Here is a 21,757-nt window from a genome sequence, read left to right on the forward strand (position 1 = left end):
TGGCCTTGCTCAGTGTGTCAGCGATCCAGCGATGCCCTGAGCTGTGGGGTAGGTCACAGACATGGCTCGGATCCCACATGGCTGTGGCTGTGGTGTAGGCTGGCAGCTGCAGCTCCCATTCGACCCCTAGCTTGGGAACCTCCATATGTGGCGGGTGGACCCTAAAAAAAGCAAAATAAATACGTAAATAAAAATATATACATGTGAGTAGATTTAGAAATGTGCCCAGACGCCCATGCCTCTGTGTGCCCAGACGCCCATGCCTCTGTGTGCCCAGACGCCCATGCCTCTGTGTGCCCAGACACCCATGCTTCTGTGTGCCCAGACGTGCTGTCTTCTCTTTGTTCGTCTCACTCTGCGGTGCTCATCTCTTCACCGGGTGCTGAAGGCGAGGCACTCGTTTGGGAGCTGAGGAGGCAGCACAGCAACTCCCAGGATGCCGCCCAGCATGGGGTGGCTGTTCCGCAGTCAGGGGTGCAGCCAGCCCGCCTTGTCCCCCTGGACCGTGCCCCTCCCCCATAGGAGTGCGCCCGCTGCCCTCCGTGCTGGACCTCCCTGGGCTGGTCCTGGCTTGGCCCATTCGGGGAAATGGTGCTGGTTCCTGGGGTGCGATCCTGCTTACAGGGAGTGGCCCCGAGGATCCTGCTGGCCCCCGGTCCTCCCACCATTGCCTGATGGCCCCTGGGGCACGCACACCACCATACATGCGTGGAAAGTGACTCTGCTTCTGTTTCCCAGGGCTGGGGCTCTTGGCACCCACTTCCCGCAGGCCTGCTCTGCTGGGAGCGGTCTCTAATAAAAGGCTTTTCGAGGAAAGGCCCACGTGAAGCGAGATCGCAGACTGGACTAACCTGAGCCTCCGGATTCCCGCCTCCCACCCTCGCGGTCTCGGGCCGCTATTTCCGGCCTGTGACCGCGCTCTCCTCATCTGGCGTGTGGATCCGGAGGGGCTGTGTGAGCGAGGGCTCGTGTAAGTCAACTTCATTTCGTCACTAGGACCGTGGGTTTTTTCTGACTGACTTTGGATTATCCCTGCTATCTGGTGCATTGCAGCCCTTCTGCAGAAATGCAGCTTGGGGTGGGGCTTAGGGCATCTGGCTGCGCACTGTGGAGTTGAGAATTGGCTTGGGAGTTTCTGAGACTTCTTCAGAATCAGAATATAGTTGTATTCTGGTGCAGTTCAGTTATTTTAACTTTCTCTCCTGACAACTTCTTGTCTCTAAAATATAAAAGAATTCCAGGGAGTTCCCGTCGTGGCGCAGTGGTTAACGAATCCGACTAGGAACCATGAGGTTGCGGGTTCGGTCCCTGCCCTTGTTCAGTGGGTTAACGATCCGGCGTTGCCATGAGCTGTGGTGTAGGTTGCAGACGCGGCTCGGATCCCGCGTTGCTGTGGCTCTGGCATAGGCCGGTGTCTACAGCTCCGATTCAACCCCTAGCCTGGGAACCTCCATATGCCGCGGGAGCGGCCCAAGAAATAGCAACAACAACAACAGACAAAAGACAAAAAAAAAAAAAAAAAAAAAGAATTCCAGGAAGAAGATGAAGTGATTAAGTGTGTGTGTGTGTGTGTGTGTGTGTCTTTTTAGGATCACACCTGCAACATATGGAAGTTCCCAGGCTAGGGGTCCAGTTGGAATCACAACTGCTGGCCTATACCGCAGCCACAGCAAGCTGGATCCGAGCTGCATCTGCAACCTACACCTCAGCTCTTGGCAACACCGCATCCTTAACCCACTGAGCGAGGCCGAGGATCAAACCTGCGTCCTCATGGACACTAGTTAGATTCTTTACCTGCTGAGCCACAGTGGGAATTCCTGAAGTGATTAACTTGATATGTTTTTATCTATACACGAATTTCTTTTTCTTTTTTTGCCTTTTTAGGGCCGCACCCGTGGCATATGGAGGTTCCCATGCCAGGGGTCCAGTTGGCACTCTAGCCTCTGGCCTACACTGCGGCCACAGCCATGTGGGATCCGAGCCATGTCTGCGACCTTCATTAACCGTTGAGCCACCACAGGAACTCCCCACACCCGAATTTCTATAAAAACACCTAAATAGGGGAGTTCCCACTGTGGCACAGTGAAATTGAACCGAACTAGTGTCCACGAGGACGTGGGTTTGATCCCCGTCCCTGCCCAGTGGGTTAAGGATCCCTCTGTTGTGAGCTGCGGTGTAGGTTGCAGACACAGCTCAGATATTGGCTCTGCCTTTCCAGGGCTGAAGAAGGCAAGCACCACACGTGTGGGTGTACATGTAACAGTTGTGTGCACGTGGAATGTGTGCGGCAGTCTAACATGCGTGTCTGCAGCGCGTGTGGGTGTAACGCGTGTGAGTGTGTAGGTAGCACACTCCCCGTTGACAGAGCCTGCATGTGGAATGCGTGTGGGTGTACGTGTGTGCAGCCCAGGTGTGGTCGCGTGCACGTGTGTACAGGCGTTTAGAATAACCCGTTTGAAGAGGCCCTCGCGTAGACCGGCCCCAGTGTGGCTGCCTCTTCTCTACCGTCTGTGTGCTTGGAGTCTCTCCTGCGCGCAGTGGCAGAGACTGGAGCACCCGGGCCTCTGGCGGCCGGTAGCTGCTCAGAGAAGCGCGCGTGCCGGAGGCCTGGCCTTCGGTGGAGCCCCACCCGGGTCGGGCAGCCTGGGGTCCTCGGCCCACTCCCCCTCATCTCCATCACGGCAGCGCCTCGCTTGAAATCGTGTCTAACCAGGAGTGGATCTTACGTCCTGTGCTAAACGCAGCGGGAAGGGAACCTTTAAGGGTTATTGTGAAAACTGTCAAGCCCTGTTCCCTGAGACGGGCCTGTGCGTGCTTCTCCTCGAAGACAAAACCCGGTATGCTCTTTACTGCCCACTTGCTGCAGGATGTGTGCTAGGCCAGGCCAGTCCCTTCCTCTTTTTGCCGTGCCTGCCGCTGCCTGTGGACGTTTCCAGTGCCAGGTATTGAACCTGAGCCGCCAGAGTGACAATGCCGGATCCCAGGCCAGTCCACTTTCAAAAAAATATTTTACGAGATCTTTCTTTTTAGGAGTTCCCGTTGTGGCTCAGTGGTTAACAGACTAGCATTCATGAGGATGCGGGTTCGATCCCTAGCCCTGCTTGGTGGGTTAAGGATCCGGCATCGCCGTGAGCTGTGGTGTAGGTCGCAGACACGGCTTGGATCCCGCGTGGCTGTGGCTGTGGTGGAGGCCGGCGGCTACAGCTCTGATTCGACCCCTAGCCTGGGAACATCCATATGCCACGGGTGCAGCCCTGAAAATACAGAAAGACGAAAGAAAGAAAAAAATCTTTCTTTTTAAAAAACTACACCTGTTTCCTGATTTTAGTAAAGAGGCTGTCAAGCTGTCAGAGTAGGGGCTTGACTGTAGGGCAGGATGTTGTCACTGTGTTCGTGAGGCCTGTTCTCTTTTGTTCCCGGCAGTTGGAGGAGGCGGGGGTGACTCCCTGGGGGCTTGGGCACTGGTCCCAGGGAGGGTTTGGGGGTTACGGTTCAAGGGAGGTGGTGCCTGTGGACCAGGGACCTGGTCTGTTGGTTTCCCTGGGTGTGCTGGGTCTGGAGGCCTGGACCGCAGCCCGGGTGTCCCGAAGCCTCCTCTGCCGGCGCCTCCCTCTGGCTCCACTTGGTGCCACCAGCTTTTCCTGGTGTTAGGAAGTGGGTCTGTGCGGTGCATTTTCCCGTGTCCTGTCCGTTCAGGTCCCTGCGTGTCCCTGTGTCTCACCACTCCAGGTCCGAGGAGCTGGGTCCTGGGGTTGCTGGGGAATGGCTCGGACCGTCAGCGTCGAGAAACGGGACCCATGAACAGGGGGAGAAGTGACAAACAAGGCTCCTGACTTGTGCAGAGAGGTGCGGGTGCTCCAAAAAGCGCGCGCGCGCCGAACTTAGGACCCCCCCCCCCCCCCGCCGCTTGTCCCTAGCGCGGGCGATGTCCCTGTCCCCTTCCTGCGGGTCCCGTCAGGGCTCACATCCTTCCTGTTGGCTCATTTGAGACGGGTTGTTCCTGGGAGAAGAGGGGACGAGGAGGGGGTCGCAGGAAGGGGCGCGGGAGCAAAATGGAGGCACCAAGATTTCCTCCGACAGAAAAGACCTCGTGTTACTTTCCACAGGGTGATCGCTCCGGGGGTCTGGCTGCACTTCTCTTCTCATGGTTGGGGGGGTCTCAGATGACTGGCTCCCTCCCCCACACAAAGGCTTTCATGCGTAAGAAATTTCAGGCCAGCAGCTGCTAGCAGTTTCCATCTGTTTAGGGTAACCTTTCAGGGGAAATTATATCGAGAGCATCTCTGGGCATGAAACCTTTCTTGTTGACAAATTCTTTTTTGTCTTTTTTGGGCCACACCCGAGGCATGTGGAAGTTCCCAGGCTAGGGGTCGAATTGGACCTGCAGCTACCGGCCTACACCACAGCCACAGCAACGCGGATCCGAGCCGAGCCTGTGACCTACAGCACAGCTCACGGCAACACCTGATCCTTAAACCAATGCACAAGGCCGGGGATGGAACCCGCTTCCTCATGGATACTAGTCATTAACCTCTGAGCCACGGCAGGAACTCCCTCTTACTGCTAAATGCTTTTGCCCACTGCTTCTTGATGTAAAGGTTTCCAGTACGGTTGTTGTTTATTTTGCTTATATTTTAAAAAGTTGCACAGCTGTATTTTTCTGTTTTGAGTTTTGTTACTATGTCACGCAAAAGTGTAAGATTTATTTAACTACTTTCCTTGGTGAAACCCTCTAAGGGCGTTAGGGCTGGTGTCATACTTACACTCTCCATCAGCTGTGGACCCAGCCTCGGCAGGCTTGAACACGTGTGCCTGGTGCTCGGCTCAGCGCAGCGGCCTCCGCACACCGGCCTCCAGGGACAGGCCTCTCTTCTCAGCACATGCGCGGACCTGCTTCCTAACCCGTCTTGTGATGGGTCACTGTCTTGTGCCCCCACTCGATTCGTCCTGTCTGTGTGTGTCTGCGTGTGAAAAGGGCGTCCTCCCTCGTACGTAGGCCCGTCATCGGTTCATTTCTCGGGCTCGCCAAACCTGCCGAAAGGGCCTAACAGGTCTGGTTGGCCCCGGATGGGGAGGGTGCTGCTCGAAGGGTTTCCGCGCGTGTTGGGAAGGAGGGTACGGGCCTGGCATCCTCATGCGCAGGGCGGTGCTGGCGACGGGCCTTTGTGCTGCTCTGACTGCTGACTGGAGGGCCCCTGACGCCCTGGCGTGCGGGTACCTGTTAGCTTTTGCTGAGTAGAAGCAAGTCTGGTGTCGAGTAGTTGGCATTTGACAGATTTACTAGCTAGAGTAAAAACTCATGTTTGTCATTCTAGCGAAAGCGGGAGAGCGAGCCCGGCTGTTGTGGCCAAGCGCTTGGTGATGGCGCCAGTTGGGAGAAGCGACCAGGACCGTCCCTGCGGGCTGGCCGGGGGCGGCGCACGGGCCGAGACAGGGCTGGAGGAGGCCCGGGAGCCCAGGCCTCCGAGCTGCCGGGGGGCCGCCCAGCCCCGTTCCTGGCAGGTGGTGGGCACGTGGCTGAACCAGCCCCGGTCTGCCCTTTTGTAAGACGCGGCCTCCTCTGCGGGCTGCTGACAGAGTCTTCTGGAAACAGTCCTGAATGACCCTGCAGCCAGGAAACAGAGGGTCTGCTCTGGCCTGAAACCTGGGGCATTTGCGAGAGAGCCAGGACGGTGTGTCTGGATAAGCTGTTTCTTGAGAGACTTGATAGAATTTTTTTTTTTTTTACTCAGCATTAGTTTTGAGTAGAAACTCCAGGGAAAGCAAGAGTCTAGAAGCCTTTGCTTCTTCTCAACAGGTGGCTTTCTGAGGTGGGGTTGCCAAAGTGTTACCTAAATAAAGTCCATCATATCTAACAACAGAGCTTTAAATTACTATTATTATTATTATTATTGTTTTTTTAGGGCTGCACCTGCGTCATGTGGAGGTTCCCGGGCTAGGGGTCGAAGTGGAGCTGCAGCTGCCGGCCTGCATCACAGCCACGGCAGCACCGGATCTGATCCCGGTCTGTGCCCTGTGCTGCCGCTTGCGGCCTCGCCAGATCCGTGACCCACTGAGCCAGGCCAAGGATTGAACCCGTGTGCTCCGGGGCATGATGTCGAGTTCTTAGCCTGCTGAACCGCCCTGGGAACCTCTGAGCTGTGTGTTGAAGAGTTAGAGGAGAACGTAGCCTGTGGAGATTGAGCCCCAGGTTGAGGGACGGAGGCAGAGCCCGCGTCTCTCCCGGGGCCCCGCGTGTGGAGTGTCCCTCGGGCCCTCGCCGGCGCCGTGGGTCCCGCAGCCCCTCTGCCTGAGCTCGGGCTGCTCCACGCAGGGCCCGGCTCTGACTCCTCACAGGTTTAATTACTGCTCATTACTTTCTAAAAAAGGCATGTTTCTAGGTTCTTAGTCACAACTGATCTTGAATTTGCTTCCAGTGCAAGGATTTTTAACTGACAGACTTTTACTTTGGACTTATTTAAACCGAAGTAAGTGGTTTTGCAATCTGCCAACAGCGCACTGCCAGGCCGGGCTCTTGAGTGGAGTCGGGAAGCCCTTTGTAGGGAGGGTACCTGAAGGGCAGCCCTCCGCGAGCGGCTCTGGTGGGCCGACGCCAAGTGGCACTGTGGCGGCGCTGGGCACGCGGCTTCAGTTGATTATGCCCGGTAGGATTAGTTGTTTCGAGTCAGTCGCACATCTTTGAAATAATTCTTCTTTTGAAGGTTGATTTTTTTTTTTTTTTATGACTTTTGTACTTGGGTGGCAGAATATATTCTGGCGATGGGTTAGCAAGATCTTAAAAAGAGTAGGTAATAGAGCCTGTTTTGAGAATTTCTTTAGTTTCTTCAGAATGAAAATTCATTGAAGTGTTTTAGGTCTGGCTCCCAGAGGGTGTGAGCCCCTGCGAGGTGCTGGCGGGACTCGAGGAAGTGCTGGCACTGTCCTCACCCCAGGGTGGCCGCCCCTGCCTGGCCCTGCCACCCTCTCCAGGTTCTGTGCCCGGGGCTCTCCTGGGCCCGCGGTGGGCCTTGCTGTTGTCTGATGGGCATCCTCCTTGGTTCTCCCGGACTGTCGGCCCGCCCCACGGGAGCGTGGTCGTCTTAGACGCTGTTTGATAGCCATCCGTCCGTTGTGTAGCAGCGGCGCACTGGAGGTTTGGAGGAAGCCTGTGCTGTGTGTCATCTGTTGTCCCCTCGAAGACAGGAGCCTGCACGGAGGCGGGGAGAGCGTAGGGACGCGCGGGGCTGGAAGCGGGGAACTGTGTGCGTTGTTGTGGCCCCTGGTCCCGGCGTGCCCTGAATCCCTCTGCGACTCTCCTGGGAGTCAGGGCACAGATCGCGCGGTGGAAAGGGTGGGTGTGGCTCAGCTCCGCCGAGGACGAGCAGGCGGGCCTCCGGGAGGCTGTGCGGGCCGGGCTCGCTCGCTGTTGCCTGCCCCAGGCCCGGCTGCGAGGGTGTGGAGGGAGGGCCTTTCTCAGGGTCGGCTCCTTTGGTGCCCACCAGGGTGGGCGCTCCTTCGTGGGCCGTGTGGCCGCGTCACAGCCCTGCTCCCTGACACGCTCGCTCTTGTAAGCTTCCGCTCGGCTTCCGTGTGGCTCTGCGTTTCCGCCGGGTTCTCTCGCTCAGGTCTGTCGTCACGTTTCCCGTGGAGAATTGGGTCCCTTGGGTGTTCCTTTGCCACACCCGGAGGGGATGTGTGTTCGATTCTGCCTCTCGGGGAGGAAAGCACGGACGTGGGGCTCTGGGTCGAGAGGTCCTGGAGGTGGTGCCCGTGGCTCCTCCCCAGAGCTGCCCGTGCCGCCCTCCTGTCCATCGCCCAGAAGGTCTTCCGTTAGCAGAAGCACCGGGGCGTGGTGCAGAGCAGGGAAGTGAGGGTTCTGTTCCCGTCGTGCGCGTGCTGGCGCTTTGGACGGCACGTGTCATGCTCTGAGGTGACGGTCTCTGTGCTCCTGTCCACCTCCGCGATGGACGGGAAGGCGCGTTCTCCTGGGCGCCTGGAGACGGACGCCTGCCTCAGAAGCCCGCGCGCCTCCGTCAGGGCGCCCTGTGCGTGGACCCAGAGACGGCGTCCCGTCCTTGGGAAGGGTGGTGCTTTTGCTGTTCGCATCGGACCGTTCATCTTGCTGCAGTAATTCTTTGTACGAGCCCGACTGCGCACCGTCTTCCCGGGAAGACCAGTGGTCCTGGCCTCGTTCGTGAGTTGGCTGTTCTGTGCGTGCTGACGGCGGTGCCGACGGCCCTGAGCCAGGCCCCCCCGATGCGTCCTGTCAGTCGGCTTGTCTGCTCTGGTGACGCCACCTCGTCTTCATCTCGTGTGCTGGTAGTTCTCGCTCTCTAGAGGTGCAGTCGGCCTGTGGGTACTCATTTTATATTTTACACCCAGGAACCACAGGCTGCTGGCATGAACCCAAAGGGCACGGCCAGTACAGTGGCAGGGTCAGAATTTGCATGACGGCCGTCAGACCCCGGGGTTGGTGGTCTGCCCTTGCAGACGTCGCCCCCACGGAGCTGCAGGACCGTGGACCGTGGCTCCAGCATGAAGGCACGTTGGAAGGCGACCGGCAGGAAGGGCCACACGCCGGCGCTCCCGGGGCGTCAGGAGCAGTGGAGCCGTGGCAGCGAGGCCCGCAGGCCAGGAGGCTCTGTGTTTGCAAAGCCGGTGGAGGTGTGCAGCAGGGCTGGGGCCTCCGGGAGATGACAGGCTTGAGACAGGAGGCTTGAGGGGCTGCTGGCTCGGAGGTGACGTGGGCGGCAGGCAGGGGAGCCTGTGGCCCACCCAGGGCGAGGTTGGGCGTGGGGGAGAGAGGACGTGCTGGGAGGAGGGCCTCCTCCAGGGCCCTGGATCCCACTGCTGGGGGAGGAAACCAGGCCTCTTGGCAGTCAGGGCTCCAGTGTGGTGTGTAATTGAAGACTTCGTGTGGCTCTTCTCTCTTATTCTGTCGGGAGGTGAATCAGTGTCACTTCTGATTCACCGAGTGAGAGTTGGGTGTCCCACTGCCCCCCAGTCTATAAATGGGCGGCATGTGGAAGTTCCTGGGTCAGGGGTTGAATCTGAGCGGCAGCTGCAACCTGCGCCACCGCTGTGGCAATGCAGGGCTTTTAACCTACTCTGCCCCAGCGGGAACTCCTGGACATCGCATCTTAGTTTAGAGACAGCACTGGTCCTTTGTTTTTCACTTTGGGCTGCTTCTCAAGGAATCTCACTTAGCTCATTTCACTGTTTTGAAAACGGTAGCATACTTAGCAAATGAGACTTGGGTGGGTGTTACTTTTCTATTCGATGCTCCTTTCTTGCGTGTCACCTTTTAGGAGATTGGGGACAAGTTATGCTGAGCTCATCAGCTCTGGCCATCTTCCGTTTAAATGAAACTACTTTGAGGACGCCCCCCCCACCCATCTTTTGAAAGATACTGTTGATAAATATATATTAAATTCAGAATTTTATTCACTTAGAGGAAGCAAGTCAGTCTATCAAAGAGTGAAACGTAACTTCTTTTCAAGGAGGACCATCATCTCACCTTTCTTCGGGATGTCTCACCTGATAATTGGCCAGGTCCCTCTGGTAATAGTTTAAGATAATTAAATCACTGTTGGAAGCGTGCCGTCTGAGTTTGTAGGTTTTCTGCACGTTGTTGTCCTGCATTTCACTCCGAGGGTCGGTTTAAGGGCCTCTGAGCGCGCTGGATCTGAGCTGCTGACCCCGCCCCCCACAGCTGGAGCCCCCTTCTTGCCGAGCGTCACCCAGTGTGTCCTTTTCGTCCCCAGACAGGCGTCTGCGGGCCTGCGTGGTGCTCGTTAGGAAACAGTGTGTCTTGGGTTCTGGACCGTCTCCTGGCGGGAGGCTGTCTACCGGGAAAGTAACCTGGGGTTTTGTTGTGATAGAACGTTTTACTCCGCTTTTCTGAATGGAGACTGCGCTTTGCTTGCGGGGGCCAGGGATCTCCTGTGAGGCTGGGGGAACCTGGGTGGATGTGCCAGCGTCTCCCTGCTTGGCAGCAAAAAGGTCGCTTTAACACTGTCTCTGGAACAGGGTTGTTCTGGAGATTTGAGTGACTTAGAGGCAGGCCTGCCAGCATGTTGGATCACATGCAGAACCTGGAGGCGAAAGGGCCTTCTGCTGACACACTGAACACAGACGGCCATCGCGGGTTGGGAGTGGGTGACGTCTCCAGGGTGAGTCACCAGGGCCCTGGGCACACCTGCTGACGAGCCTGCCCTCCGCCCTGCAGCCCTTCTGCCCTGGCACTTGCACTTCAGCCCGGGGTTGCCGTGCTGGTGGGTGTGTTTGCGCAATCTTCCCACGCCCGGAGCGTAGCCAGAGCTTGCTCGTCACACGCTCCCTCACCCCAGGCCTGGGGGTCGTCACCTGCGTTTGAGTCCCAGGTCCTCTGGTGTGTGGCATGGCCAGTCTGATTGGCCCATCTCCTTGCACCCTGGGAACGAATGAGGTTTGGATCTTGCCTCTCAGTGCACGTCTGGGCTCCAGGAGACATGGGTCGTGCCCTGTAGCGTCAGGGCTGGTAGGCTTTCGGTTGGCCGAGTAGCTGGGCTAGGGCCCGGTTGCTGGACCAGTGTCCTTGTGTCTCCATGTTGAGCGGGGCTGCGGGTGACCCCTGTCTCAGGGCAGCCTGTGCGGGGGCGCTCACTGGACTCTGGCCCGGCTGGGCTCTCGCGGCCTGTGCTCCTGGCCGAAAGGCCTCTCGTGGAATCGTGTCGTGTCTGTGTTCTTCTCCAAGGAGGCCTCTCTGACTTGGTTTAGAGGGAGAGTGAGACTCTCTCTCCGGCTGAGAAACAGTGCTTTCTGGGATTGTTCCCACAGTTTCGTAATTGGGGGTTTGGGTGAGAAAGGGGGCGTAGATGAGTGATTATTTATTAGATTTGCTTTGAAAGCTTTAAAAAAACCCAGTTTTAGGAGTTCCCGTTGTGGTTCAGCAGGGTAAGAACTCAGCGTTGTCTCTGAGGATGCAGTTCAGTCCCTGGCCTCGCTCAGTGGGTTAAGGAAGAAAAAGACAAAACAGGTTTACATTCTCAGCCCCGGGCACACAGGCGGGCAGAGCCTCTTGGGAGGGGTGGGGGTGTGGAGTACGGGTGCTGTGTCTTGGGGCTCTCTAGAGGGTGGAGCCGGCCGGGCGGCGGGCAGAGCTGAAAGTCCTGCTGGGTACCGTGTCCTGTCCCCCACCCCCGTGGCTGAAGCAGGAGGTTTGTAGTTCGGCGCCTCCCTCCCCACACCAGCCCCTCTGCCCCGCAAGGGTGATGCGCCTGTCTCACTCTTGCTCGAATCGGGCCTAGTGAACTGTTCTTCTCCTGCACCTGTAATGCTTTAGCTTGGAGGTTTTATGGGTGGCGGTGAAGGGGAGGAGGCAGGCGCTGGTGACCTGGCGAACAGTCAGGGGAGCTGCCTGCCATCTCCAGAGAAGGACGTGGACACTGTTCACGGAAACATTCTGATTTGGAGCTGAGGTGGCATCAGGGGGCCCGAGGGATAGTATGTGGTGTCAGCAGTCTTGGGTCATTGCCCGGAGCCGACCAGGCACGGCCACTCAGCTGGGGCTCATGGTCACAGGCTAGGTAGGTGGAGAGGGCTTCTGAGCCCAGGATGCAGCCTGGGAGATGGACACAGCACCTGCTGTGCAGCCAGGCGGGAGCAGGGTGTGAAGCAGAAAGCTGTGCCCGTCCCTCTGGATGGCCTGGGAGATGGTGCTGAGGTTAGGAAGGGAGTGAGGCCTGAGTGTGCTGCTGAGGGTTGAGTAGGAGCTTGCCCGGGGCTGCACTGGGCAAGGGGCAGCTCCTGTGAGTTCAGCGGGGACTGCACCATCCTTGCCCGTGTCCTGGGGCTTTGCAGCAGGGTTGTCGTGCGGAGGGGCCGTGAAATCAGCTCCAGGAGGCACACCCACCTTCACACCAAGCACCTCCAGCAACCGGGGTCCAGCAGGAGACATTGGGGTGCCTCCCGTGGAGGAGGGAGTGAGCCTTTTCCTGTGATGCCTCTCGTGTGGGCGGGTCTGGCTTTGGGAGAACACGGGCAAACACACTCGAAGACCCGTGAGAGCTGTGGGCAGGCATGAGGTGTGCACAGAGGTGGGCTGGGCCGGCTCTGTCCCCCTCTCGGCTGCCCGTGAAACACGGGGGTGGGGGTGGGGTGGGGGGGTGACATGGGGGTAGCCCGACCGGCTGAGGCGGGAGTGGGGAGGAGCGGGGTGGGAAGCCGGAGCTGGCTTGGGCTGTGGCGCTTGCCGAAGGCCTCTGGGTGGGGACGCGTGGTCTCCTCGGTGGGACCGCAGACTCTGGCTGTGTCTCTGACGCCCTGGACTTGGGCCTTGAGCAGGAGCTCCGCCCTGGAGCGCTGGTGCTGGGGTGTAGCGAGGGCTGCTGGAGCCCCAGGGTGGGTGGCTTGTCCTGGGTGCCGAACGCCCGCGGAGCAGAGCTGTGGGTGGGATGCTGTGCTCCCGTGTGGAGGGAGGAGCAGCTCAACCCCGGCCTTCTGAGCTGGGAGCTGTCACCCAGCTCGTTTTGGACAGGCCCCGTGTGAAGTGTTTAAAGGACGGCATCTGTGACAGTCTTCGCAATCGTCCAGGGCCCTCGCCAGTTTGGGGAAAGGCAGCTGCAGCTGAGCTGTGTCGCAGCCATGGGTCTCTGGCGGGGGGGACACGGGGGATGACTGGGCAGCCTTGCCCCCACCCAGGAGCGCAGGCTCTCCCACCCACCTGGGTCGTCTTGAATTTCCGTCGGGATGTTTTGGGGGATTTCATTGTGCAAAGCTTGTACCTCTTTGGTTAAATCCACGTCTGGGCGTTGTGTGCCTTTTGGTGCAGCCCCGTCTTAATTCCCCTTTGGGAGAGCTCACTGCTTGTGTGTAGAAGTAGAGCCGACTGCGGCCGCTAGTCTTGTGACCTGCAGTCTTGTCAGGCTGGGCTCGCTTACCGGTTCTCATTGTTTCTTGTAGATTCTTTTAGGGGTTTGTATTCATTTTTCTTTTTTTCTTTTTTGGCCACTCCATGGCAGGTATATTGAGTTCCTGGCCAGGGAACAGATCTGAGCTGTGCTTGCAGCAACACCAGCTCTTTTAACTCACTGGGCTGGGCTGGGGATGGAGCCTGTGTCCCAGCGCTCCGGAGATGCTGTTGCTGATCGTGTGCACCACGGCGGGAACTCCTGTACTCCCTTTTGGTTTTTTTGCTTGTTAGGGTCACACCCACGGCACATGGAGGTTCCCAGCCAGGGGTCGAATTGGAGCTACAGCTGCCGGCCTACTGCTGAGCCACGATGGGAACTCCTGTGTTTTTGAGAGGTGAGGTTTCTAGCTGGACAACCCGGTTTAGTTCCAGCGTTAGTTGTGTCCCGACGAGGTAGGTTGTGGCTTCCCGCCTGTGTCCCTGAGGGCTGGGCGCTCGGCTTCTGTTAGTGCTTCGTGTGAACGTGCGTGTGGCCTGCGAACAGTGACCTCACGGGGTGGGCTCTTGTCCTCGGATGAGGCCTTTTGTGGGACTAGGACAAGAGAGTTGTGAGAGGCTGAGAAGATACAGGATCGCTGACCCGGCTGCAGTGGGGTGGCCGCAACCCCGATTCCTGTGAGCTGACCTGATGCCAGACCCTGGTCCTCAGCGGCTGGGATTTGGGGCGCACCCTGGTGGCAGGTGACAGCTGTCCCGCTTTCTCTGGAGTGTTGTCCTCTGAGCCTCGTGCTGACCGGAAGCGCTGAGTCGCTCTGTGCTGGCGAGACTGGCGACCTGTGGTCTGACTGGGCCCCGCAGAGAAGCCGCCTTCCGTCCTGTCCTCCAGGGCGTCCATCTGCGCCGCTGTCCTCCGTGCGCTTTGCGGTGTGAGCGGGGAGAGGGAGCCGGGGGCTTCCTGACCCAGAGTCCGGCTGTCAGTGTCCCCGCCGCGAACGGGTAGCTGGCTTTGCAGGGCCAGCACTGCCGCCCTCCCTGTCTAGGGCCTTTTTCCACGGGCATGCCCGGTGTCTTTCCCTGCTTTGACCCCAGGCGTTTAACCCCATCTTCAGCAGTTTCCCGGTTTCGCGCTGGCAGTGTTTCCCTTGCTGCTATGCGTCCAGAGGTGTAAGAGGCCACCCTTCCCAGGCTCTGGGGGCTGGGCCAGGGCAGGAGAGGCCCTCTGCCCTGGGGCCCCAGGCTCGCTGCCCCCATGCCCTCCTGCCTCTGTGCTGCGGCAAGAGAGAATTGTCTTTTAAAATTAATCTTTTTAGGGAGTTCCGTTGTGGCGCAGTGGTTAATGAATCCGACTAGAAACCATGAGGTTGCGGGTTCAATTCCTGGCCTTGCTCAGTGGGTTAAGGATCTGGCGTTGCTGTGAGCTGTGGTGTAGGTTGCAGACGTGGCTCGGATCCCACCTTGCTGTGGCTCTGGTGTAGGCGGGCAGCTGCAGGTCTGATTCGACCCCTAGCCTGGGAACCTCCATATGCCACAGGTGCGGCCCTAGAAAAGGCAAAAAGACCCCCCCCCATTTTTTTTTTTTGATTATTTAGAGTTAATCTTTTAAAATCAAAACATTAATTTTTTTTTCTTTTTTTTTTTTTTTGGCTGCACCTGTGGCATGTATAAGTTCCTGGGCCAGGGATTGAACCCGCTCCATAGCAGTGACAATGCCAGATCCATAACCCACTGAGCCACAGGAGAACCAGTTTTTCTGCTTCTTGTTTGCATTGTCCTGTGGTGAAGAAGGAGCATTGGAGTTGAAGAGGGGAGTTGTCCAGCTTCTTTCCCACCGGCCTTGGCTCTGGACACTGTCTCCGCACCTGTTCCCTCTCATTCCGCCACACCCCCACACGGCGACAGTGCCCCTCCTGAAACAGCAACGGAAGGTCAGGGCGACAGTCTGACCAGCCCCCCCGCCCCCCACAGCAGAGCGAGGTTTTGAGTTGCGTACTCTGGGTACCTCCGGACGGGGGCCCTGTGCCCTGCAGGCCCTGTCTTTCTGTGGCTGGGGACACAGTGGGGCATGGCTCCCCGCTGTTTTTCACGCAGTGCCCTGGGGCCTCTTGGCTGCATTTTAGGGTGGTTTTTAAAGCCACGGTGAGACCCACATGGACACGTGAGTTTTCCTGTCCATATTCTGGGAGACGGTGGTTGTGTGGGCTCTGGGGTCAGCCTGGGTCTGAGTCCTGGCCCGCCGCTCAACAGAGCACTTGGCCAGGCTGCACACCTCCGCGGGGGCTTGGAGGTCTCAGGCGCAGAGTGGGGGTAACAGTGTCGCCTGCCTCAGGTATTGTTGGGAGGGTTCAGTGGAGTTAATGTCAGGCTAAACCATAGGAAGCTGCCAACATTAGACCTTTTTTTTTTTTTAAATTGAGATTGTGGATTCACATGTTGTAAGAAATACTACCGAGAGACCCCCTGGGTACTTTGCTCAGTTTCTTGCATTGGTGACACTTTGTAAAAATGCACAGGGTGTGGACACGGGTACAGCCCTGGAATCTTAGGAGGGGCAGGTCTTGCCCTGTGTTGTCCTGTGTCCACCAGCTCCACGAGGGTTGTTCCTGTCTGCACTTCCTCAGCCACACCCACCTCCTTTCTGCTTTGTCTCCTTGCCCTTCTAACCTTCACCCTCGCAGCCACCCAGCCTGCCCTTCTAACCTTCACCCTCGCAGCCACCCAGCCTGCCCTTCTAACCTTCACCCTCGCAGCCACCCAGCCTGCATTTCTAACCTCAACCCTGGCAGCCACCTAGCGAGCCTTTCTAACTTAACCCTGGTGCCACCTAGCCTGCCCTTCTAAAATCTTGCCATGTGCGTGGAATCCTTGAAGGTGTAATCTTCCGGGATTGGCTCCTGCGGGCCCTGGAGTCCCCCTGACCTGTGGCCACACTGGTGGCCTTTCCTTTTTGCTGCTGAGCGCTGCCTCCTGACGCCACGGACCACAGTTCATTTACCGTCCCCCGTTGAAGCACATCTCTGCACTGCTTCCAGTTTTGGGGAATTAGGAATAAAACTGCTCCGAACATTCCGTGGAAATAATTGGACTGTTTTTGACCTCCCCAGATGGTCCTGTCCAGAGGCTCAGGCTGGCACCAGAGGCCCTGGTGCTCTGCTCTGCGTGTGGACGTGGTGCCTTAGCCAGTTTCCGTGCAGACCTGGAAATGTGTCGCCACCTCCTGCTTGTATCTGGACTTAGTGACAGGAGGGCCACAGCTCTGGCCCTGAGCTCCTCTGCGCACAGCTTCCCGAGAGGGAACTGACCCTCGCCAGCACGTCTGCAGGAATCGGGGAAGGAAACGCGGAAGTCAGCCTGCAGCCTCTCGTGCGAGCGCCGCCCGGACCCGGGGTGCTCATGCTGCTGTGTCACCTGGTGTGTGTGTGTGGCATACCTCCCTGCACGGGGCTCCCACGGTAGTCTTGTCTCGACCCTGGTTTCTGCTCATGAGAACTGTAGTTCCACGTGAGATGGGATTGAAAAACGGGTCTCTGTTTTAAGATCTGTGGGCTAAGGCCAGTGTAGCAAGGTGAATTTGGATTCCTGGCATTTGGGGCACTTTGAAAGATGGTGGCGCAGGGCATGAGGGAGGCCAGAGCTGGGCTCAGTGCTTGGGAACCGAGTGTGCGGGTGCTGGTCCGAAGCCAGGCTTAGCAGTTCTAGGATTAGATGAATAAAAATGGAAGTGAATTTAATATTAAACAGCTGTCCAAGTACAGTCTTCCAGAACACGTTGGAGGAGAAGAGACCGACTGTCCCTGGTGACATTTTGGTCCTCCCCCGACCCTCAGGGGTCCTCGCAAGCAGGTGGCTGCGTGCTGGGCACAGAGTGTGCTATGGCCGGTGACGTTCCGTGGAGAGAGCCTGGGCGGAAGCCGAGGGAGGGAGGCAGCGCTTCGGTGTCAGTTTGTGCGTAAGTGAGATGAGGTTGGGCTGTTTCTTCACAACTTAAAATTTTTTAAAATATTTATTTCTATGGCCATACCAGCAGCATGTGGAAGTTCCTGGACCAGGGATTGAACCCGAGCCCTGGCGATGCCGGGATGGTGTGGCAGTACCGGATCCTTCAACCCACTGTACCAGGCTGGGATGGGAACCTGCACTTCTGAGGCGCCCTGAGCCGCTGCAGTTGGATCCCTAACCTGCTGCACCAGGGCAGAACTTCCGGTAACTAAGTTTTTTTCTGCCCCTGCTGTGGCAGGTTAGGGATCCAACTGCAGCGGCTCAGGGTGCTTCAGAGGGGCAGGTTCCCATCCCAGCCTGGTACAGTGGGTTGAAGGATCCGGTACTGCCGCACCGTCCCGGCATCGCCAGGGCTGGGGCAGAGCTCCTCCTTGGAGGACCTGGTGAGATGGGGTGAGTAGGAAGGTTAAGCCTTGCGTCACACACGCCCTCCATCCAGAGGCGACCACGCCAGTGTGCACACATTTCCTTGTTTGTCTCAGAAGGGCGCGTCGTCTTCCTCATGCGGGTTGCACCTCCTCGGCCCTTGCTGTGGCGTCCTGGGCTTCTTGCTGGTCCCGCTGGGCGTCTCCCGGAACCTTTCTGTGGCTTCTTGGAGAGGCGGCCCGGCCCCCGGCCGTGCTGTCCACTGCCGAGTCCCCGCAGCTCCTCGCTGGCCACCCCAGCCTGCTGGATGCCGCTCGCCTCTGGGCCCGCATCCCCACGGCCTCTGGGCGGGAGCCAGAGGCCTGGCAGTGGTACGTGGAGTCTGCTCTTTCTCGTTGAGCCTGTGGCTTGCCCATCGTGGCGGTGGTGACGTGGATACGAACATGTCTGCTACTCGAGCTCTTTCGTATCTTAGGATGTTTCTTCAACATGCTTTCCCCAGAAGTGGGGTTACTCTGTCAAAAGGTGTATTTTAGAGACTCTTAATTTGTATTGTCTTCCAGGAATAATGGAGTCAGTTACTAAGTATTTTTCCTTAAGGTGAAAAGACCTTTAGAAGGCCTGGTGTTTTTTTGGCCGCCGTGAGGCATATGGAGTTCCTGGCCTAGGAATCAGATCTGAGCCACAGTTGCAACCTGACACTGCAGCTGCGGCAACAGTGTTGGATGCTAAACCCACTGTGCCAGGCCGGGGATCGAACTCAGTGCTCTGGAGAGCCGCTGAGATCCCCTGGCACCGCAGTGGGAACTCCCAGAAGACCTGGGTTTTGTTTTCATCTTGATTTAATTCCCTGCGTGACCTCCGGTGATTGAAGACTTTGTCTTGTCTTTTGTCTTTTTATGGCCGCACCTGTGGCACATGGAGGTTCCCAGGCTAGGGGTCTAATTGGAGCTGCAGATGCCAGCCTCCACCACAGCCCCCTCAGAGCCCAGCCGAATCCACACGAGCTCCACTGCAGCTTGTAGCATCGCCGGGTCCTCAACCCACTGAGTGAGGCCAGTGGTCGAACCCGCAACCTCATGGTTCCTAGTTGGATTCGTTTCTGCTGCGCCACAGCGGGAACTCCCGAAGACCTAAATTTTTTTTTTTTTTTTAATTCTTTTACACCTCACTTTTCTTAACTTGGGCCTAGTTTCCTTATCTGTAAAATACCAGTTGGATTAGAGCACTGGTTCTCTCCCCACAGGATTTTGCCCTTCAGGGGACTTGTGACAGTGTGCAGAGACATTCTGCTGTCCCACTGTGGGGAGGTGCTTCTTGCACCCTGGTGGGCCCAGGTGACAGCGCTGGGTTTGAGAAACTCGGGTTTCATTCCAAACTGAATCCTAACTGTTACCGTTTGCTGCTTTCCTTTTCGTCATAAGCTAGGAGAAGTTAAAAGCTTAGTGACTGACTGACTGCTTTTCAGGGAAACCAAAGTGTGATGAGAAGCTGCTCTTCTGTGTGTGGTGGTGGTTAGTCCTGAATGCTGACGTCAGCCCTGAAAAATCACGTACCAGGAATCTAAGGACAGGGCCGTCTCAATCCATCTTTGCAGAATACACCTACACACCTGTACACACAGGGCGGACCCCTAGGTCTTCCGGGACGGGAGCGCAGGCCGGGGCGCCGCCGTCTGCAAGCCCCCCCACCGCCCGGTGGCCCGCAGGTCCCCTGATGCTGCACAGCCGTGTTTGGAGACTGGGTTGTGGGGACATGGGTGTGGATGGAGCTGCTTCTCCTCTGTTGCTTACTGCTGCTGTGCTGTGCGTGCGAGCTCTCAGAGGGTCCAGTGTCTGTCACTGTGGCACGTGTGCCCTCTCTCATCACACTGTCCACATGGTGGGGCAGGTGGTGCCTTGATTTCCTGGTTTCTGGCATGTGCTTCATTTGAGAGGATTCTCAGTAGAAGCTGTTTTATCGGAATTTTGGAAAATTGTGTACTGTGCTTTTTGCCCTTTTTTGATACTAGATTTTGGGTTTATCTTCAAATAGTTGGAATTGCTTTGTTTTGAATGTAAAAATATTTGATGAATGAAAAAATGTTTTTAGTTGTCGGTGTACCTTTGGACTCCTAGCTTTGAGGGATAGAAATGCATTTTTTCTTTTGTCTTGTCTTTTTTGTTTGTTTCGTTTTTGTTTTTTCTAGGGCCACACCCTCGGCATATGGAGGTTCCCAGGCTAGGGGTTGAATCGGAGCTGTAGCCACTGGCCTACACCACAGCCACAGCAATGCCAGATCTGAGCTGAATCTGCCACCTGCACCACAGCTCACGGCAAGACAGGATCCTTAACCCACTGAACGAGGCCAGGGATCGATCCCACAACCTCACAGCTCCTGGTTGGATTCGTTAACCACTGAGCCACGACGGGAGCTCCAGAAATACATTTTCTCAGTCCATCACAAAATGAAGCGGTGACCAGTCACGCAGTCCAGGGAGCAGTGCGTGGAGGGACGAGGGCCTGCAGCCCGTCACTGCCGGAGCTGGGGGGGGGTGCTCTGCCCCTGGTGTGAGCTGTAGGGCTTGTCGTGGTGCAGATGTGAGGACCGGGCTCTAGGCAGCCGGCGTCACCAGCACTGCCGGCTTCTGGAGGTGCTTCCCCCGTTGGGGGCCTCCACACCCCACTCCCAGGAGGAACCGTTATTTTGAGATTTATAACTGCTGGGTTTTCATTGATGTTTTACTGTATTCGTGTACGTCACATAGATAAGGTTTCGTGTGCTTTCGAAGATGCCAGGTGCTCCCCGTGCCCTCGGAGCCCTTTCTCCTTGGGCGTTGGGGCTTTGCCGGCGTCATGAGCATGGTGCCCGCAGGGCAGGCGCAGAGGGGGCGCGTGGCAGGGCTCCTCTGCTGGCACATCGCGGGCCTGTGCTGCACTGCCCAGGAGGCCACGGCTGTACTCCGTCCCAGGGACGTCCCTCGGGGGCTGCCCCTGTTCCCGAGTGTCCTGTGCTGTGCTGGGAGGAGGTGGGAACACAGCTCCGACCTGGAACCACGTGGGCCGTGTGTGATCTGAGCGGAGGTCCCTCGCTAGATGGAGGGGGCAGTGGGTGTAGGGTGGCCAGGACTGTTCCCTGAGAGGGACGGGGGAGCACAGACTGAGAGCGGCAGGCAGCGTGGGCAGTGCCGAGGGGGCCTCCAGGTGGCGGGGGGCTGCAGAGGTGGCCGTGGGGGCGTTTAGGTGTCATTCTGAGCGTGACAGGAAGTCCTCAGAGGGTGCATGATGGTAACTCGACAGAGGCGTCGTAATCGTGAGATTTCCAGCAGACTCTGTGAGGAGAGCATCTCTGGCCGGACCTTTGAGGGCCCCAGGCCCGACGCCCTGTTTCTGGGGGCAGCATTCGGGCGCTCTGGGGGGCTGAACTTGGCCTTTCTGAGCGCCGCTTGCCAGCAGTTCCTGAGAACCGAGGTGTGCGTGGGGAGGGCCCTCAGAACGCGGGGGCCAAGCGCCCGTTTTCGCAGCGTGCGGCCCGTCTGCGGTCGCGGGAGAGGGAGGCGGGTGGTCGCAGAGGGAATGCCGGTGCCCCTGAGAGGGGCCTGGGGGGCCTGCCCACGCCACTGACGCCGTGCTGTGTTTCAGGGTCCGCTCAGCGCCGCGGGCGCCGCTGTGGATTTATTCGCTGCCCAGCCCTCTTCAGCCTTTGCCGCCTGCAGCTATGGAATCGGTAAGTGCCTTGCTGCCCCGTTGTGGCCTCTGCGTTGGTTTGGGAGAGGAAGTATCCTGTGGTGCTGACGTCGCCACGCGGCTCGTCTCGGGCGGACAGGGCGGGGCTCGGAGGCGCGGGCGTCGTCCTGGACTCGCGTGGACTCGCTGCGCGCCGTGTGTCGGCGGAGGTGAGCGTGCGCGGGCCACACGCAGCCTCCTCGGGCCCAGTGCCAGGCGCTCTCTGGGAAGCGTGAAACGGGCCGGCAGCCTGGCCTCTGAAGGACGGTGCCCTTCGACTTGCTGGCCCAGCCCCCTGTGATCGGGAGGCCGCTGGCTCCGGGCAGGCCTCGTGGGCCCCTCTGGGGAGGCGGTGGCGGCCGGGCTGTGCCCTGCCCCGTGTCCCGCGCCCCAAGGAGCCGCTGGTCCTTTTCCTCCACGGTCGAGGCCAGCCCGTGCCAGCCCGAGCGGTGGGTTGCGGAAGGGCTCCGTAGCGCCCTGCCCCCGGGCCTCCTCGCCAGAACGGGCTCTGCTCTCCCGCAGCCCTGGCCTGACCGAGCGCCTTGGGGCGGGGTGGGGGGGGTGTTTTCTTCACGAGTAGCCGTTGGAAAGAACACTCTGGGCCGTTTAGCTTTTCATGCCTTGGGCAGGTGTGAGTGTGTTCCACCAGACTGTCCCAAAGTGTGTTACCGGTTGTGGTGGTGTTTCTAGCAGACGGGAAAGACACCTCCCTCATCCTTCTTCGCGGCCATCCCTGTCTCAGGCCCCTTCGAAGTGGACCTGGCCGGCCCCTTCGACGGGCCACGGTATTTCCTTGGCGCCGGATGAGGCATGATGGAA

The 21,757-nt window shown here is 58.1% G+C and overlaps 1 protein-coding gene across 8 annotated transcripts in view; it reads left to right on the top strand.

The window, feature by feature from the left end:
* ANKRD11 (ankyrin repeat domain containing 11) overlaps positions 1 to 21,757 on the top strand; it is a 153,597-nt gene that overhangs the window by 43,188 nt on the left and 88,652 nt on the right. For 6 of the 8 annotated variants that reach the window (XM_021097040.2, XM_021097042.2, XM_084959199.1 and 3 more), the window contains exon 2: positions 20,855 to 20,939. The exons of the other annotated variants lie outside the window; for them this stretch is intronic. The gene's annotated coding sequence lies outside the window, so the exon portion shown is untranslated. The remainder of the gene's footprint in view (positions 1 to 20,854; positions 20,940 to 21,757) is intronic. 8 annotated transcript variants of the gene reach the window in all.

Source organism: Sus scrofa, chromosome 6 (genome assembly GCF_054392235.1).
Source record: "Sus scrofa isolate SSC_HxYL_T2T_F1_AM1 chromosome 6, Sscrofa_HxYL_maternal_Yorkshire_Landrace_v2.0, whole genome shotgun sequence".
Classification (NCBI taxonomy): Eukaryota; Metazoa; Chordata; class Mammalia; order Artiodactyla; family Suidae; genus Sus; species Sus scrofa.